Raw genomic sequence first — 9,339 nt, forward strand, 5'->3', positions numbered from 1 at the left:
ATTAGGAAAAATCAGGAAGAATGTCCCTGTGTTTTCCCAAATGAAAAAGGAAGATGAGTCAGTAGCATATTATTATTATTACTACTTTTTGAGACCGAGTCTCACTCTGTTGCCCAGGTTGGAGTGCAGTGGCATGATCTCAGCTCACTGCAACCTCTACCTTCTGGGTTCAAGTGATTCTCCTGCCTCAGCCTCCTGAGTAGCTGGGATTACAGGTGCATGCCACTACCACTCAGCTAATTTTTGTATTTTTAGTAGAGATGGGGTTTCACCATGTTGGCCAGGCTGGTCTCAAACTCCTGACCTCAAATGATCCATTCGCTTCGGCCTCCCAAAGTGCTGGGATTACAGGCATGAGCCATTGCACCCGACCTTTAATTTTAAAATTTTAAAAATTATTTACTTATTTTTAGAGACAGGGTTCCACTCTGTCACCCAGGCTGGAGTGTAGTGCCACAATTGTGGCTCGCTGCAGACTCAAATCCTCGTCTCAAGTTAAGGGAGGAGACCACTACTACTCCTGCTGCCCTCCTCCCCTCACCTTGCCTAGTTCAAAGACAGGAGAAAAGAGAGAGAGAAACAAAAGTAAGATAAGTAGCCAGACAACCTTGGCACCACCACCCAGTCCTAGGAGTTAAACAAAGTAATAATAATAACATCAACCCCTGGCCTAAACTACTTGTGTTATCTGTAAATTCCAGACACTGTACGAAAAAAGCATTGTAAAGCTTTTTGTTCTGTTAGCTGATGCATGTAGCCCCCAGTCACATTTCCCACGCTTGCTCGATTTATCATGACCCTTTCACATGGACCCCTTAAAGTTGTAAGCCTTTAAAAAGGCCAAATATTTCTTTCTCGGGGAACTCAGCTCTTAAGACGCGAGTCTGCCGACGCTCCTGGCCGAATAAAAAACCTCTTCCTTCTTTAATCTGGTGTCTGAGGAGTTTTGTCTGCGGCTCATGTTGCTACAAAGTGATGTTCTCAGGCCGGGTGCGGTGGCTCATGCCTGTAATCCCAGCACTTTGGGAGGCTGAGACGGGCGGATCACGAGGTCAGGAGATCGAGACCATCCTGGCTAACACGGTGAAACCCCGTCTCCACTAAAAATATAAAAATTAGCCAGGCGCAGTGGTGGGCGCCTGTAGTCCCAGCTACATGGGAGGCTGAGGCAGGAGAATGGCGTGAAGCCGGGAGGCGGAGCTTGCAGTGAGTGGAGATCGTGCCACTGCACTCCAGCCTGGGCAACAGAGTGAGACTCCGTCTCAAAACAAAAAAACAAAAAAACAAAGTGATGTTCTCGCCTTGGCCTCCTGAGTAGCTGGGACTGCAGGTGTGCATCATTATGCCCAGCTACTTTTTTGATTTTTTCTTTTTTTTCCTCTGGTAGAGATGAGGTCTCCCTATGTTGCACAGGCTGATCTTGAACTCCTGGCCTCAAGTGATCCTCCCATCTCAGCTTCCGGAGCAGCTGGGACTACAGGTGAGCACCACCACACCAACATTTTGACATGTTTTTTGTGTAAACAGAGTCTTGTGTTATTCAAATGATCCTCCTGCCTTGGCCTCCAGAGCACTTGAGACTAGAGGCATATACCAACACACCCAATTAAAAATTTTTTTGTATAAACAGTGTCTTGGGCCCGGCACCGTGACTGACGTCTATAATCCCAGCACTTTGGGAGGCCAAGATGAGCAGATCACTTGAGGTCAGGAGTTCGAGACCAGCCTGGCCAACATAGTGAAACCCCATCTTTACTAAAGATACAAAAATTAGCTGGGCGTCATGGTGCCGGCCTGTAGTCCCAGCTACTCAGGAGGCTGAGGCAGGAGAATCACTTGAACTTGGGAGGTGGAGGTTGCAATGAGCTGAGACTGGGCCACTGCACTCCAGCCTAGGTGACAGAGTGAGACTCCATCAACAACAACAACAACAACAACAACAAAAACCAGAGTCTTGTTTTGTTGTCCAGGCTGGTCTCTAACTCCTGGCCTCAAATGATCCTCCTGCCTCAGCCTCCAGGGCAGTTGGGACTATAGGCATATACCACTACACCCAATTAATTTTTTTTTTTTTTTTTTTGTATAAACAGGGTCTTTTTGTGTTGCCCAGGCTGGTCTCAAACTCCTGGGAGCACAGGTCATGCTAATTCCACTGAGGAGGCTGAAGATGTATGCCCCACGCTGTCTTCCTGATGTTTTTGTATAGATAAGGGGCCTCGTCAGTCCAAGCTGCTACAACAAACTCCCATAGATTGGGCGGCTTAAAAGCAACAGATATTTATTTCTCCTCTAAGATCACATGATTGGGGCCGGGCGCGGTGGCTCACACCTGGAATTCCAGCACTTTGGTAGGCCGAGGTGGGCTAATCACGAGGTCAGGAGATCGAGACCATCCTGGCTAACATGGTGAAACCCCCGTCTCTACTAAAAACACAAAAAATTAGCCGGGCGTGGTGCCTGGCGCCTGTAGTCCCAGCTACTCGGGAGGCTGAGGCAGGAGAATAGCGTGAACCTGGGAGACGGAGCTTGCAGTGAGCAGAGATCGTGCCGCTGCACTCCGGCCTGGGCAACAGAGCGAGACTCTGCTCAAAAAAAAAAAAAAAAAAAAAAATCACAAGATTAGGATGCCAGCGTGGTCGGGCTCTCCCCTGGGTTGAAGACAGCCACCTTCTTCTTGTAACCTTACTCGGTGGAAAGAGGGGGAGGAGGAGACCGGACGCAGTGGCTCACGGCACTTTGGGAGGTCAAGGTGGACAGATCACTTGAGGTCAGGAGTTCAAGACCAGCCTGGCCAACATTGTGAAACCCCCTGTCTACTAAAAATACAAAAAAAAAAAAAAAAAAAAATTTAGACGACTGTGGTGCAGGTGCCTGTAATCCCAGCTACTCAGGAGGTGGAGGCAGGAGAATTGCTTGAACAGGGGAGGTGTAGGTTGCAGTGAGCCGAGATCTCGTCACTGCACTCCACTGGCCTGGGTGACAGTGTGAGACTCCATCTCCAGAAAAAAAAAAAAAAAAAAAGAGGGGGAGGGCACTCTCTGAGGTTCTTTTTATATGAGGCCTAATCCCATGGTTGAGGGCTCCACCTTCATGACCCTTTCTCCTCCCAAACGCCCCGCCTCCGAATACCATCACCTTGGTGTGAACACATGAACTTGGGAAGGAATGACACAGACATTCTGTCGGCTGCAGTGCAAGCCTGGACCATCAGGACTTGGCTACAATTCCCAGTGCCTTCCCCCCCCACCGAGTCCCTGACGCTTGCTGGCCATACCCATGGCAGCCCTTAGCATGCGGAACCGGGGGTCTGGGCTGATCCACCAGTTCTCTGAGCGCTCCTCAAGTCAGGGCCCAGGTCCACTCCACCTTGGCTCCTCCAGGATTGGCCCATAGTCCCTCCTCTTCCCTCCCTTTGGGGGGCTCCTGTTGCCTACAGAGCAAACTGTCACCTCCGCAGCATCTGGCCTCTACTGGCCATTCTGGCTACCAGGAGGGTAGGGTAGGAGGAGGTGGAGAGGGCTTGGTAGGACTGGGGCATGGGGCAAGGTGGGAAGACTTGGCCCCTGTATGGTGGCCTCTGAGTGACACCACCATACACATCCCTTCAGCTGCCATGGTGATGACTCTGGTGCCTGTATCTCCTTTCCCCTGTATTTATTTATTTTTATTTTTTATTTTTATTATTATTATTTTTGAAATGGAGTCTCACCCTGTTGTCCAGGCTGGAGTGCAATGGTGTGATCTTGGCTCACTGCAACCTCTGCCTCCTGGGTTCAAGCAATTCTCCTGCCTCAGCCTCCTGAGTAGCTGGGATTACAGGTGCCTACCACCACGCTCAGCTAATTTTTTGTATTTGTAGTAGAAACAGGGCTTCACTATGTTGGCCAGGCTGGTCTCGAACTCCTGACCTCAGGTGATCCACCCACTTCAGCCTCCCAAAATGCTGGGATTACAGGCATGAGACCCCAGGCCCGGCCTCCCCTGGGTTCAAGACACAAACATCCAATGGTCTCCTGATAAGTGTGATGTCCTGTGGGTGTCTCTAACTCAGCACATACAACACCAAGTTCAAAGTTTCCTCCCCCAAACCGTTCTCCTCTGTGGTCTCCTATCTCTCACATGGTACAACCATCCACTCCACTGGCTGCCCAGAAATCAGGTTATCGCCCCAGCTCCTCTCCCTTCCTCCTTCAGCTGATCCCTAAACCTGCCCTATCCATTCTAGCTGCCGTCTCCCCACTATCAGCTTGGTCCTCTTCCTGTACCACTGCATAAACTTAAGTCACCGTCACCTCCATTGTGGCCACAGCAGCACCTGCAGCCCCTCTCTGGGTGCAAACCTGGTAGGTGCTAGCATCTTGCACATCTCTGATCACATGGATGGCCATGGCAGTGGGAGGGACAATTATTTCAAGCATTATGCAGAGAAGGAAATGGAAGTCCCAGGTCAGGCAGTGGCTGAGTAACGGTCTCAGCATCCAGTCCTGGGTTCCCACCACCTCCCTCTTACCTGACACTGCACGAAAGAATGCAGCGAAGAAAGACAGGGATGGGGGTGGGGAGGAGTGAGCTCACGATGAATCAGGAGGACTCCTCAGTCCATTCTCTTGGTTGCTTCTATCTTATCTTATCTTATCTTATCTTATCTTATCTTATCTTATCTTATCTTATCTAATCCTATCTTACACTATCTTATCTTATCTCATTGTTTTTGTGCAGACAGGGTCTCATCTTATTACCCAGGCTGGTCTGGAACTCCTGAGTGCAAATGATCCTCCTGCCTGGGCCTTCCAAAGTGCTGGAATCACAGGTGTGAGCCACTGATTCTTGGATTTGCTTTCCTTTTATTTTTTTGAGACAGATCTCACTCTGTCGCCCAGGCTGGAGTGCAGTGGCACCATCTTGGCTCACTGCAAGCTTCACCTCCTGGGTTCAAGTGATTCTCCTGTCTCAGCCTCCCAAGTAGCTGGGATTACAGATGCCTGCCACCACACCTGGCTAATTTTTGTATTTTTAGTAGAGACAGGGTTTCATCATGTTGGCCAGGCTGGTCCTGAACTCCTGACCTCAGGTGATCGTCCGCCTCGGCCTCCCAAAGTGTTGGGATTACAGGTGTGAGCCACTGTGCCTGGCCCCTCTTGAATTTTCATATCATCTACATGGTTAATTGAATTTTCAATTCACAGACCTTGTTTTGTTTGTTTTTCATATCCTGTTGATGATGCTTATATGGATCCCAGGGCCAGAGGTCATCAGGATCTCCCAACAGCAGCCTGGCCAACATAGTGAGACCCCCATCTCTACAAAAAAACAAACAAACAAACAAAAGAAATTAGCAAGGCATGATGGTGCACACCTGTAGTCCCAGCTACTCAGGAGGCTGAGGCAGGAGGACTGCTTAAGCCCAGGAGGCTGAGGCTGCAGTAAGCCATGATGGCACCACTGCACACTCCAGCTTGGACGACAGAGCAAGACGTTGTCTCTTAAAAAGACAAAAAAAAAAAAAAAAAAAAAAGAACCTCCCAGAACTTCATAGCTGCTACTATTAGTAGCAGCTGATGTTTCCTGGCTGATCGCTTGCCTAAGCCACAGTTACTTCTATTTTTCCTCTGCTGCAACCCTGGTTATGAAACCAGAAATAGTTGTAGCTGGTAGAGACACTGAAATACCTCAAAGTAAAATCCAGAGGCTGGGCCAGGCTGTGGTCAGTCCGGGGGAGACCACAGCCTTTGCAGAGGGGCCCAGGGTCCCTGAAGGTGGGTGGCAGCCAACGGAGCTGCTGGGGGGTGGGAGAGGGGGATGGGCAGCCAACTTGAAGGAGCCTGGAGCCCGGAAGAGGAAGAGATGAAAACCATCACAGAGAGGTGTCTCCAGGGCCGAGCTGAGGCCCTGGCCAAGGAAGTCACAAGACTGTAGCGTGGCTCCATCTTTGGGGCCCACAATTTGGATTCAGGTCCTGGCTCTGTCACTTACACAGCTCTGTGTCTCTGGCTAGTTGGTTACCTTCTCTGGTCCCCTGCTTCCTTATCTGTAAACCAGGAGATAAGGTACAGCCACTGCAGAGTGGGTAAGCAAAAGGTATCTGCATGTTGCTGATGTAACAGGTGAAGCTGACATAAGGTAAAAGTAACCATTTTAAAGTGAACAATTCAGGAGCATTTAGTACACATTCACAATGTTGCTGAGGTAAGAGGTGAAGCTCAAGTAACACAACAGTAACCATTTTAAAATGAACAATTCAAGGGTATTTAGTGTATTCAAAATGTTGCTGATGTAACAGGTGAAACTGACATAACACAAAAGTAACCATTTTATTTATTTATTTATTTATTTATTTATTTATTTATTTATTTATTTATTATTTTTGAGACAGAGTTTCACTCTGTCACCCAGGCTGGGGTGCAGTGGCATGATCTCCGCCTCCAGCCTCCACCTCTCAGGTTTTTATTTGTTTGTTTGTCTGTTTTGAGATGGAGTCTTACTTTGTTGCCCAGGTTAAAGCAACCTCCAACTCCTGAGTTCAAGTGATTCTCCTGCCTCAGCCTCCTGAGTAGCTGGGATTACAGGTGCCCGACACCACACCCGGCTAATTTTTTGTAGTTTTAGTAAAGACGGGGTTTCATCATGTGTTGGCCAGGTTGGTCTCGAACTCCTGACCTCGTGATCTGCCCGCCTCAGCCTCCTAAAGCACTGGGATTACAGGTGTGAGCCACCAAGCTCAGCTGACCTCTCAGGTTTAAGCGATTCTCCCACCTCAGCCTCCCAAGTAGCTGGGATTGCAGGTGCCTGCCACCACACCTGGCTAATTTTTGTATTTTAATTTTTAGTAGAGACAGGTTTCACCATGTTGGCCAGGCTGGTCTTGAACTCCTGACCTCGGGTGATACCCACCCGCCTTGGCCTCCTGGAAGTGCTGGGATTACAGGCGTGAGCCACCGTGCTGGCCTGGCTTTTGTTTTGAAAGTGGGAGAGGCCTGATACTATTTAAATCTAAAGATTGGCCGGGCGTGGTGGCTCAAGCCTGTAATCCCAGCACTTTGGGAGGCCGAGACGGGCGGATCACGAGGTCAGGAGATCGAGACCATCCTGGCTGACAAGGTGAAACCTCGTCTCTACTAAAACAATACAAAAACTAGGCCGGGCGCGGTGGCTCAAGCCTGTAATCCCAGCACTTTGGGAGGCTGAGACGGGCGGATCACAAGGTCAGGAGATCGAGACCATCCTGGCGAACACGGTGAAACCCCGTCTCTACTAAAAAAAATACAAAAAACTAGCCGGGCGAGGTGGCGGGCGCCTGTAGTCCCAGCTACTCGGGAGGCTGAGGCAGGAGAATGGCGTAAACCCGGGAGGCGGAGCTTGCAGTGAGCTGAGATCCGGCCACTGCACTCCAGCCTGGGCGATAGAGCGAGACTCCGTCTCAAAAAAAAAAAAAAAAAAAAAAAAAGATAAAAGGCTGGGTCATGCCTGTAATCCCAGCATTTTGGGAAGCCGAGGCAGGAAGATCACTTGATCCCAGGAGTTGCAGACCAGCCTGGGCAACATGGCAAGATGCCATCTCTAGAAAAAAATACAAAAATTAGCCTGGTGGATGGCTAATTTTTGCCTGTAGCCCCAGCTGAGGTGGGAGAATCACTTAAGTCCAGGAGATCGAGGCTGCAGTGAGCCATGATCACACCACTGCACTTCAGCCTGGGCGACAGAGTGAGATCCTGTCTCAAAACAAACAAACAAACAAACAAACAAACAAACAAACACTAAAGGGAAGGATCCAATGGAGAGGAGACAGAGGTTAAATGTGTAAGACAGAGAAGAAAAACTGATAGAAATTTTTTTCTTTTTTGAGACAGTTTCGCTCTTTTTGCCTAGGCTGCAGTGCAATGGCGCGATCTCGGCTCACTGAAACCTCTGCCTCCCAGGTTCATGCGATTCTCCTGTCTCAACCTCCCAAGTAGCGGGGATTACAGGCATATACCACCACGCCCGGCTAATTTTGTATTTTTAGTAGAGACGTGGTTTCACCATGTTGGCCAGGCTGGTCTTGAACTCCTGACCTCAAGTGATCCACCTGTTTCGGCCTCCCAAAGTGCTGGGATTACAGGCATGAGCCACCGCGCACGTCTGATAGTGAGAAATTTCTAAGCTGAGACAGGCATCATAGGGAGACATTGCCAGTGGCTGTCATCTTATTTACATACATGCAATTACATATATCTATGTATACAACATAGACATATTATACATGTATAATTAGTTATATATGCATGTGTATAATATATAAACATATATACTACATACATACACATAGTAGGTAACATGTATGCATCACACACACGTATAAACATATTATCCACTGTGAATGTGTATATAATATACACATATATTTTGTGGTGGTTGTTTGTTGCTTTTTCTCCCCACTAGAATATACGCCCCAGGAGGGCAGGGGCCTCGCCCATCCCCCTCACTTCCACATTGCCAGGGCCCGGTGGGTGGGGACTCCTTTGTGATTGGCTGCAGGGAGTGGAAGAGTGAAGAGGTGACCTTGGTTGGAAGGCTGCCTCCGGAGTGCATCAGAAGGGGCCGCCTAAAAACATCATGGATTGAAAAAGTTCGGGGGGTGGATGGTGGTGATGTGAATGTGCTTAATGCCACTGAAGGGTGTGATTAAAAATGGTTAAGATGGTAAATTTTATGTTATATATATTTTACCATATTAAAAAAAAAATCACTGGACCTGGTGCGGTGGCTCACGCCTGTAATCCCAGAGCTTTGGGAGGCTGAGGCAGGAGGATTGATTGAGTCCAGGGGTTCAAGAACCCTGGGCAACATAGTGAGACCCCTCGTTTCTATTAAAAATTAAAAATTAGCCGGGTGTGGTGGCACCTGTCTGTAGTTTCAGCTACTTGGGAGGCTGAGGTGGGAGGATGGCTTGAACTCAGGAGGTTGAGGCTGCAGTGAGCTGTGACTGCACCACTGCACCCCAGTCTGGGCGACACAGTGAGATCCTGTCTCTAAACAAATAAACAAACACACAAAACTACACTAATGCCAAGAACAATTACTGCAAGCTCACTATGCATTAGGCCTCTTGCTAAGCTCTTTACCCGTGTCATCTCATTTGTCTCACATACTCCCTGCAAGGCAGGGTCACTAACCTATTATATTTTACGGATTGGAGACAACCTCAGAGAGGTTAAGTCACTTGCCCAAGGTCACACAGCGAGTCTCAAGCCCCAGCCGGTGAGCATCACGATCCTTTGCCAATGAGCCGATGCTCGAGAAAGGGTCGGGTAGACAACGGGCACTGCATAAAGGTTGGTTAACGGGACCATGTTTGCCTGC

At 48.8% G+C, this 9,339-nt stretch overlaps 1 long non-coding RNA gene across 2 annotated transcripts; it reads right to left on the reverse strand.

The window, feature by feature from the left end:
- Window positions 1-438: 438 nt before the first annotated feature.
- Window positions 439-9,329, reverse strand: LOC115898146. 2 transcript variants are annotated; one of them, XR_004057858.1, is made up of 3 exons: window positions 9,153-9,329; window positions 5,189-5,300; window positions 439-546 (listed from the first exon to the last, which is right to left on the reverse strand). It is a non-coding gene; the product is annotated as an uncharacterized LOC115898146 (long non-coding RNA). The 2 variants fall into 2 exon arrangements; XR_004057857.1 differs by lacking the exon at window positions 9,153-9,329 and adding an exon at window positions 5,670-5,810.
- Between the last annotated feature and the right edge of the window lie 10 nt (window positions 9,330-9,339).

This window comes from Rhinopithecus roxellana, chromosome 6 (assembly GCF_007565055.1).
Source record: "Rhinopithecus roxellana isolate Shanxi Qingling chromosome 6, ASM756505v1, whole genome shotgun sequence".
NCBI classification, from domain to species: domain Eukaryota; kingdom Metazoa; phylum Chordata; class Mammalia; order Primates; family Cercopithecidae; genus Rhinopithecus; species Rhinopithecus roxellana.